Source organism: Dendropsophus ebraccatus, chromosome 4, assembly GCF_027789765.1.
Source record: "Dendropsophus ebraccatus isolate aDenEbr1 chromosome 4, aDenEbr1.pat, whole genome shotgun sequence".
Classification (NCBI taxonomy): Eukaryota; Metazoa; Chordata; class Amphibia; order Anura; family Hylidae; genus Dendropsophus; species Dendropsophus ebraccatus.
The window spans coordinates 146,997,094-147,007,330 of NC_091457.1; positions in this window are offsets into that span (position 1 = coordinate 146,997,094).

Genomic DNA, 10,237 nt, shown 5'->3' on the forward strand with positions numbered 1-10,237 from the left:
TAAAGGTAAAAAGGGAGGTACTAAAGGGCATACTGAGGGGGTACTTAGAGGATAGTAAGGGGCATACTAAGAGGGTACTAAGGGCGTACTAAGGGGCATACTAAGGGCGTACTAAGGGGCATACTAAAGAGATACTAAGAGGCATACAACATAGGGGCATACTATATACCATGTGGGGGCTAAAAAGGAGGGGTTATAATATGTGGGGGCTAAAAAGGGGGCTATACTATGTGCTTTTGGGGGTCTCCTGCACAGGAATGGGTCCTATACTATATAGGGGCTGCTACGGGGGAGGGCTATACTCTATGGCAGGGGTACTCAACAACTTTTAGTGAAGGGCCACTTACCGGGGTCTATTGTCAGGTGAAGGTTCCGAGCTGAACATCAGTAAGAAACGTGTTTTGTTACTTTTCACAAACGTTCAACTATTTACATACAGAATTGTTGCTTATTACTGGGAAAACTGGCCCCCCTGTTGCTCCCCCAGTAGTATATAGCCTCCCTGTGAGCTCTCCCCCTGTAGTATATAGCCCCCGTGCGCTCTCCCCCTGTAGTATATAGTCCCCTTGTAGTATATAGCCCTCCTGTGACCTCTCCCCCTGTAGTATATAGCCCCCTGTGCTCACCCCTGTAGTATATAGCCCCCCTGTGACCTCTCCCCGTGTAGTATATAGCCCCCTGTGCTCACCCCTGTAGTATATAGCCCCCCTGACCTCTCCCCCTGTAGTATATAGCCCCCTGTGAGCTCCCCCCAGTTATATATAGCCCCCGTGCACTCTCCCCCTGTAGTATATAGCCCCCTGTGAGCTCCCCCCAGTAGTATATAGCCCCCTGTGAGCTCCCCCCAGTTATATATAGCCCCCTCTGAGCTCCCCCAGTAATATATAGCCCCCCTGTGACCTCTTCCCCTGTAGTATATAGCCCCCTGTGAGCTCCCCCCAGTAGTATATAGTCCACCTGTGTGCTCTCCCCAGTAGTATATAGCCCAACTGTGTGCTCTCCCCCTGTAGTATATAGCCCCCCTGTGACCTCTCCCCCCTGTAGTATATAGCCCCCCTGTGACCTCTACCCCCTGTAGTATATAGCCCCCCTGTGGCCTCTCACCCCTGTAGTATATAGCCCCCGTGTGACCTCTCCCCCCAGTAGTATATAGCCCCCCTGTGACCTCTTCCCCCTGTAGTATATAGCCCCCCCTGTGCGCTCTCCCCCTGTAGTATATAGACCCCCTTGAGCTCCCCCCTGTAGTATATAGACCCCCCCAGTAGTATATAGCCCCGAAACAAAAAAAACAAACAAATCACAACTCACCTAGCACCTCGCTCCCCCGCCGCACCTGTCTTCTTCTTCTCTCATGTCGGTCCGGCCCCCGGCTGATTCGCGCTCTCTGGGGACATCCCGGGGATTCCCCAGCAGAGCGTGCACCAGAGACCTCAGTGTATGCCGCCGGCCTTTATTTCCGGGAAGTTCAGGCCGGCGGCATACACTGAGCTCACAGGTGCGCGCTCTGCTGGGGAATCCCCGGGACGTCCCCAGAGAGCGCGAATCAGCCGGGGGCCGGACCGACACTGCCCCCAGCCCCACAGGCGTACTGACATCTAAGGACAGTACGCTTATGGGGCGGGAGGCAGTGCGGTGGGGAGCGGGACACATGGGAGCCGGGGCGGTTGGGAGGTCTGACCAGGGGTCTGGACAGCTGGCTTCCGCGGTCCGGGTTCGGACCGCGGTCCGCCAGTTGAGGGCCCCTGCTCTATGGGGACTGCTGCACAGGGGGAGGGGAAAGATGGCAAGAAACACAAAATTGAAGCAGAGAAGACGTCCCCTGTGAGTCACTGAATACCGACAATATAATCACCTATAAGGTCTGCAGGTGTACAGCCTCATCTACCGCTATATGGTGACTGCTGAGGGAGAGTACTGCTCTGTGTACAGCCTCATCTACCGCTATATGGTGACTGCTGAGGGAGAGTACTGCTCTGTGTACAGCCTCATCTACCGCTATATGGTGACTGCTGAGGGAGAGTACTGCTCTGTGTACAGCCTCATCTACCGCTATATGGTGACTGCTGAGGGAGAGTACTGCTCTGTGCACAGCCTCATCTACCGCTATATGGTGACTGCTGAGGGAGAGTACTGCTCTGTGTACAGCCTCATCTACCGCTATATGGTGACTGCTGAGGGAGAGTACTGCTCTGTGTACAGCCTCATCTACCGCTATATGGTGACTGCTGAGGGAGAGTACTGCTCTGTGTACAGCCTCATCTACCACAATATGGTCACTGCTGAGGGAGAGTACTGCTCTGTGTACAGCCTCATCTACCGCTATATGGTGACTGCTGAGGGAGAGTACTGCTCTGTGTACAGCCTCATCTACCGCTATATGGTGACTGCTGAGGGAGAGTACTGCTCTGTGTACAGCCTCATCTACCGCTATATGGTGACTGCTGAGGGAGAGTACTGCTCTGTGTACAGCCTCATCTACCGCTATATGGTGACTGCTGAGGGAGAGTACTGCTCTGTGCACAGCCTCATCTACCGCTATATGGTGACTGCTGAGGGAGAGTACTGCTCTGTGTACAGCCTCATCTACCGCTATATGGTGACTGCTGAGGGAGAGTACTACTCTGTGTACAGCCTCATCTACCGCTATATGGTGACTGCTGAGGGAGAGTACTACTCTGTGTACAGCCTCATCTACCGCTATATGGTGACTGCTGAGAGAGAGTACTGCTCTGTGTACAGCCTCATCTACCGCTATATGGTGACTGCTGAGGGAGAGTACTGCTCTGTGTATAGTGGATGTTATGTAGTAATGGTATAAGGGGGGGATAAGTCACTATGTGGTGAAGATCTGGTGATAATATTTGTTTCTTATGTAATGGTAACAGGTGATGCGGTTATGAGGGGCGGGTCTGTGGGGGGCGTGTCTGTGGGGGGGGGCGTGGCACATTGCCGTGACTGTCCCTCTTTCCTCTGCGCAAAATTTGGGAGGTATGTGATAGGGTTCCATTGTTTCTAATGGAGTCACATCATGAAGGGGCTGGGGTTTCTTCCCACTAAGGGTGGGTCGGCCCGCTCCAGTGCTTCAGCCTGGGCCTGGTGGTACAGTCACTTCAATTGCAAACCGCACCTGAACTGGAGACAAGAGTCGTGTTGTCTCTGAAAGAAAGTGGCCATGTTTTTGTAGCGCTGGATAACCCCTAAGGGTACAAACACACACAGCATTTACGCTGCGTATTTTACTGCTGCGATACGCAGCAGATTAGATCTAAAGAACTGAACACAGTATCAAATCTGCTGCCTATCTACTACGTATCTGCTGCGTATCTGCTGTGTGTGTTTGTACCCTTAAAGTGACACTGTCACCCCCTATTTGCATTCTGACTACTCTTCACAGGTGGAAAGGGTAAATGTTACAGTTTCATTACTTATTTTATATCACACCTCATGGGGCTTGTTCTGGTAAAAAGTCGTTTTTATCACCTGTGGATTGGTATTTGTGGGCGGGGCCTCACAGCCTATGTGCCACACCGCTCCGCCCCTAGCGTCACTTAGCCCCGCCCCATCCGTGACGTCATCGCCGCATATGCCCCGTCCCCTCAGCAGCCATTGGAGGGGCCAGCCTAAAGCTCTAAAACCAATCCACAGGTGATAAAAACGACTTTTTACCAGAACAAGCACCATGAGGTGTGATATAAAATAAGTAATGAAAGCTGTAACATTTACCCTTTCCACCTTTGGAGAGCAGTCAGAATGCAAATAGGGGGCGACAGTGTCACTTTAAGCTCAGCATTTTTTAGCAATAAAACATACGCCAGCTTCGAGGTGAACAGCCTCTGCATGTGGCTGCACCCCCGTTTCGTCCCATCCCCATCCCTCTGGCGTGAGGAGGGCTGATGGCCGGGTTGTGCCGCTTATTAAATGTATGCCACCCCCCCCAATCGACTTTTGGGGAATTATTAGTAATCTGGCAAATAAAGAAAATGCAGAGTAAGGCTGGGTTCACACTGTGCTTTTTCAGTCCGTTTTTTTCATCCATTTTATGCAAAAAAAACGGATGAAAACACAGATGTATTTTTCTGCATATATTTTGACCTGTTTTTCTATTGACTTCCATTATTAAAAAATGCATCAGAAAAACATCAAAGCGTACCAGTTTTTATAGCAAACACAAAAACAGGGGTTTGATCCATTTTTTTATCTTTTTTTTTTTTTATAATGGAAGTCAATGGAAAAACAGGTTAACGGTAGCTTCACACGTACCGACTCGCAGCGTTAACAACGCTGCGAGTCTGTCAGGTCCTGGCAGATCACTTTCACTACATACACGCAGCAGTCTGAACGACGTGTAGCGAGGAGAGGTAATGTATACAGAATGGGAGCCGGGCGGGGTTGAAGGGGTTAAGCGGCTGGCAGAATTACATACATGCAGCGGTCATTCAGACCGCTGCGTGTATGTAGTGGAAGTGATCTGCCAGGAACTAGCCAACTCGCAGCGTTATTAATGCTGCGAGTCGGTACGTGTGAAGCTACCCTAAAATGGATGCACGGAAATACATCTGTGTTTTCATCCGTTTTATGCACAAAACAGATGAAAAAAAAATGGACTGAAAAAACGCAGTGTGAACCCAGCCTTACATAAAACGTTACACCTCCAGGGTAGTAGCAGAATAGCTCAATACAAATTGTTCCCATTCCAGGGGGTTTAGGAAACCCAGCTTCTTGTTCTTACTGGGTCTTCTGGAGACAAAAAATCTTTACTTACAGAAGGAATATTCCAGAATTCTAATTCTTCTATTATGTTATGGACCAATAAATCACTAATACTTACCTACCCCAGTCCCCTGCAGGTTGCTGCTCATTGCTACATCTGATGGTGTGTTTACACAGAGAGATTTATCTGACAGATTTTTTAAGCCAAAGCCAGGCATGGATTTGAAAAGAGAAGAAATCTCAGTCTTTCCTTTATGACCTGTTCCCTGTTTATAGTCTGTTCCTGGCTTTGGCTTCAAAGATCTGTCAGATAAATCTGTCTGTGTAAACGCACTATAATGCTGGGTTTACACGGAGCGATAATTCGCCCGATCGTACGATTAACGATTTTGAAGTAACTATTTTTTTTTTATAACGATCAGCGTTTAGACTGTACGATATATCGTACAGAAAATTCGTTTTGCGATCGCTTAAGCCTATCTCACACATAGGGAAAATCAGGGAACGACTGTTTACACGGAATGATCGGCAAATTTTTTGCGAACGACGATTTAAGAACCTGTTAAAAGTTTACACGTACGATTTTCGTTCGAATTCGATCGTTATCGCGAAAATTCGCCCAATAATCGTTCCGTGTAAACCCAGCATTAGACTAGTCTGTACAGCCAAACCTTCCCACACTGCCAATCAGTGACTAATATGGAACACTGCTGTGCGGTGAAGCAGCAATAAGCAGTGACCAGTCAGAGATCAGATGCCTTCATAACAGGATATGTGGAGACTGGGGAAAGTAAGTAGCCCGTGAGTAAATAAAATAAATTCAATGTTGTAATATCCCTTATAGTGCCACAATCTGAGCATACAGTATGTCTATACATGTACATTATACATTATCCATCTACACCAGCCAGACCACTGCTTTTATAGCAGAGTGGTGGTCAGTAACCTAGACAACGAGCTGTCAACAATGGGAGGGAAAGAGCAGCATATCAGAAGGAGACAAGTTTGCTAAATGAATGTATTTGTAAATATATTTATCTTGATGATTCATAAAAGTATAACTATGCTAGATGAGATTTAATACCCCTTTAGGGTGCGTTCACACATACAGGATCTGCAGCAGATTTGATGGCGCAGATTTGAAGTTGCAGATTCAATGCAAAGTAACTCTGGGCCATCAAATCTGCTGCGGATCTGCTGCAGATTTAAATCTGCACCATCAAATCTGCCGCAGATCCTGTACGTGTGAACGCACCCTAAGGCTGGATTCACACGCTGTAACTGTGCGGCTGTATTTTTTATGCGGCTGTAAATGTGCGGGTGAAACTACTGCCGTGGGAAAAAATAGACATGCGGCTCAAAACATACGGTCATTTACTTGGAAATCTGGTTCAACTAAAAATAACAAATAAAATGTTAAGAAAGTGATGGAAACACCTCTGGATGCATCTGGGAAAGCAGGGAACACAGTTTACATGAATTGCTATTACCGGGGTTTGCGATCCTCTGCACTATAGCCGATGTCTCTCATGGTTAATATATTGAATTAATAAAACACATTTTCTGTCTAATAAAGTCCCTTTTATTGTTCAATAATTAAATGTAAACGATTCCATCATTTTGCAATTAAATATACTGTTAAAATAAATATATATATAAATAAATGTATATTTATATATATATTTATTTTTTGACAGTATATTGAATTGCACAATGATGGATTCGTTAGAATTAAATTATTGAACAAAGAAACTGTATTTATTTAAACGAAAATGTGTTTTCTTAATTAAATATTAATTAGTACAGGAAGCTCTATAAGCCGGTAATTCATATTCCCGGCAATAGAGCATTCTGTACTAATCATCACTTTACTTTACTCAAAACATCAAATGTTTCTTCTAATTATGTTATCACAATAGCATTAGAAGAAACATTTAGAATTATATGTGCGCTCAGCTGATTGGCTGTTCGGCTGAGCGCACATATAATAAGCCGGTCCGCAGTACAGTGACTTCATTGTGCTGCGGACCAGCGAAGAGGACACATCGGGGTGAGTATACAGCTCTCCCCACCACCTCCCCAGCACTGCACCCCTCCCAGCAAGGAAGGGGGGGTCAGTTAACCCCTTCCTTGCTGGGATGGGTGCAGTCTGACATCAGTCTGGCCCCCCGGGGGTTAAGGGGGATGCAATACATCCTCCCTTAACCCCTTGGGGGTCAGACTGTAAGCAGCGATCTGTAAAGATGCTGCATACTGTAAGGTGCACAACACCGCTCACAATGATGGGTGTTGTGCTCCTGTTTGTGTTTTTTTTGTGTGTTTCTCCCTTTTTGTTTTTCAGATATCGGTATCCTGGGGATTACGTCGGATTCCATGGACTACGTCGATGACCAGCGGTTGTTCTTTGAATTTTTTAAATAAAATGGTCAATGAGGGGTGTGGGGGTGTTTTTATTTGAATAAAAATTTTTTTAAACTTGTGTCTTGTCTTTATTTCTTTACTTTTTAGACTTAGTAGTGGAAGCCGTCTAATAGACGGAATCCATTACTAAGTTGGGGCCTAGTGTTAGCCGGTATAAAATGGCTAACACTAACTCCCTATTATTACCCCAGTACCCAATGCCACCAGGGGTACTGGGAAGAGCCGGGTGCCAGTGGTCCCGGAGCGTCAAAATTGGCGCTCCTGGACCGGGCGGCAGCAGGCTGGTAAGATTTAGGCTGGGGAGGGCCTAAACCAATGGCTCTTCCCACCCTGGTGTTACCAGGCTGCTGTCGTTTGGTTTTTAACCCGGCTGGTTATAAAAATAGGGGGGACCCTATGCGGTTTTTTTTAATTATTTATTTATTTAAAAAAAAACGCATAGGGTCCCCCCTATTTTTATAACCAGCCGGGTTAAAAACCAAACGACAGCAGCCTGGTAACACCAGGGTGGGAAGAGCCATTGGTTTAGGCCCTCCCCAGCCTAAATCTTACCAGCCTGCTGCCGCCCGGTCCAGGAGCGCCAATTTTGCCGCTCTTGGACCACTGGGACCCGACTCTTCCCAGTACCCCTGGTGGCATTGGGTACTGGGGTAATAATAGGGGGTTAGTGTTAGCCATTTTATACCGGCTAACACTAGGCCCCGACTTAGTAATGGATTCCGTCTATTAGACGGCTTCCACTACTAAGTCTATAAAGTAAAGAAATAAAGACAAGACACAAGTTTACAAATTTTTTTATTCAAATAAAAACACCCCCACACCCCTCATTGACCATTTTATTAAAAAAAACATTAAAAAAACGCTGGTCATCGACGTAGTCCATGGAATCCGACGTAATCCCCAGGATACCGATATCTGAAAAACAAAAAGGGAGAAACACACAAAAAACACACACAGGAGCACAACACCCATCATTGTGAGCGGTGTTGTGCACCTTACAGTATGCAGCATCTTTACAGATCGCTGCTTACAGTCTGACCCCCAAGGGGTTAAGGAAGGATGTATTGCATCCCCCTTAACCCCCTGGGGGCCAGACTGATGTCAGACTGCACCCATCCCAGCAAGGAAGGGGTTAAGTGACCCCCCTTCCTTGCTGGGAGGGGTGCAGTGCTGGGGAGGTGGTGGGGAGAGCTGTATACTCACCCCGATGTGTCCTCTTCGCTGGTCCGCAGCACAATGAAGTCACTGTACTGCGGACCCGCTAATTATATGTGCGCTCAGCCGAACAGCCAATCAGCTGAGCGCACATATAATTCTAAATGTTTCTTCTAATAATGCTATTGTGATAACATAATTAGAAGAAACATTTGATGTTTTCATTAAAGTAAAGTGATGATTAGTACAGAATGCTCTATTGCCGGCATATGAATTACCGGCTTATGGAGTTTCCTGTACTAATTAATATTTCATTAAGAAAACACATTTTCGTTTAAATAAATTCAGTTTCGTTGGTCAATAATTTAATTCTAACGAATCCATCATTGTGCAATTAAATATACTGTCAAAAAATAAATATATATATAAATATACATTTATTTATATATATATTTATTTTAACAGTATATTTAATTGCAAAATGATGGAATCGTTTACATTTAATTATTGAACAATAAAAGGGACTTTATTAGACAGAAAATGTGTTTTATTAATTCAATATATTAACCATGAGAGACATCGGCTATAGTGCAGAGGATCGCAAACCCCGGTAATAGCAATTCATGTAAACTGTTTCCCTGCTTTCCCAGATGCATCCAGAGGTGTTTCCATCACTTTCTTAAGATTTTATTTGTTATTTTTAGTTGAACCAGATTTCCAAGTAAATGACCGTATGTTTTGAGCCGCATGTCTATTTTTTCCCACGGCAGTAGTTTCACCCAGTTTCGCACAGTTACAGCGTGTGAACCCAGCCTTAGGCCGCGTTCCCACTAAGCAAAACTAGCGGAATTCCGTGTGGGAATTGTCCGCGGCGGAATGCCGTTAGCCTCCCGCTCATAATGGGAGTCTATGGGAGGCGCGCGCTCCTGCACTGTCCGCGCTGAAGAATGAACATCATACTTCAGCGCGTACAGAGCAGGAGCGCGCACCTCCCATAGACTCCCATTATGAACGAGAGGCTAATGGCATTCCGCGGTGGACAATTCCGCTAGTTTTGCTTAGTGGGAACGGGGCCTTAGGCTGGAATCAGACTAGCCATTTTTCGGTGAAAATAAGAAAAAAACACCACTAAAAATGCAAAATTTGTTGCATGTTGCTTTATTGGGTAAAAAACGCCAGATATTAGCTGAGAGTTTTTGATATGATGTTTTTTTTTTCTGGCCAATTTGGTGTTTTTTTTGGTGTTTTTTTGTAGTTTTTTTTTTTATCGCACCAGACCCTGTATTCGGTGATTTTCCATATAAATGTTGGCGTTTCTCCCCCCCATCCCAAATAAACTTCTATATTGGGCCATTTCTTTAATAGAACACTTGGAATGACATGACAAAAAAATCCGCAGGGGATAAAACACCAGAGGAAAACAAAATACCTACAGTAATTTACACTAAAATGGGAAAACACCAGAGAAACTGCCAGCAGTTTTTGGCTGCTTTTTTTGCCCAAAAAGTATGCAAGAGGGAAGCCTAAAAGCCACACCTTTTTTTCCCCCTACATTCTATTTTTTAATGGTGTAAAAATATTTTTCCTACAGGTCTTTGCTTCCCATCTGCATTTTGCATGCTTACACATATAGGGGGACATTAATCTACATGTGCGGTGTCTGCCAGCCGTACCCCCCTCTTGCCTGATGGCAAGGTGGAGAGGAGGCGTGGCCTCCTCCAGCGCCAGATTTATCATGATTTACACAGATGTTAATCATGATACAAATATACACCCGCTTCTGAGCAATGTTCTGCAATGCCTGCACCAGGTGCAGGGCCAGCCAACCGTACTAAGAGGAGTGCGCCTCTTATGCTGCATTTACACGGAGCAATTATTCGCCCGATCGTACGATTAACGATTTCGAAATAACGATTTGTTTTTGATAACAATCAGCGTTTGGACGGAACGA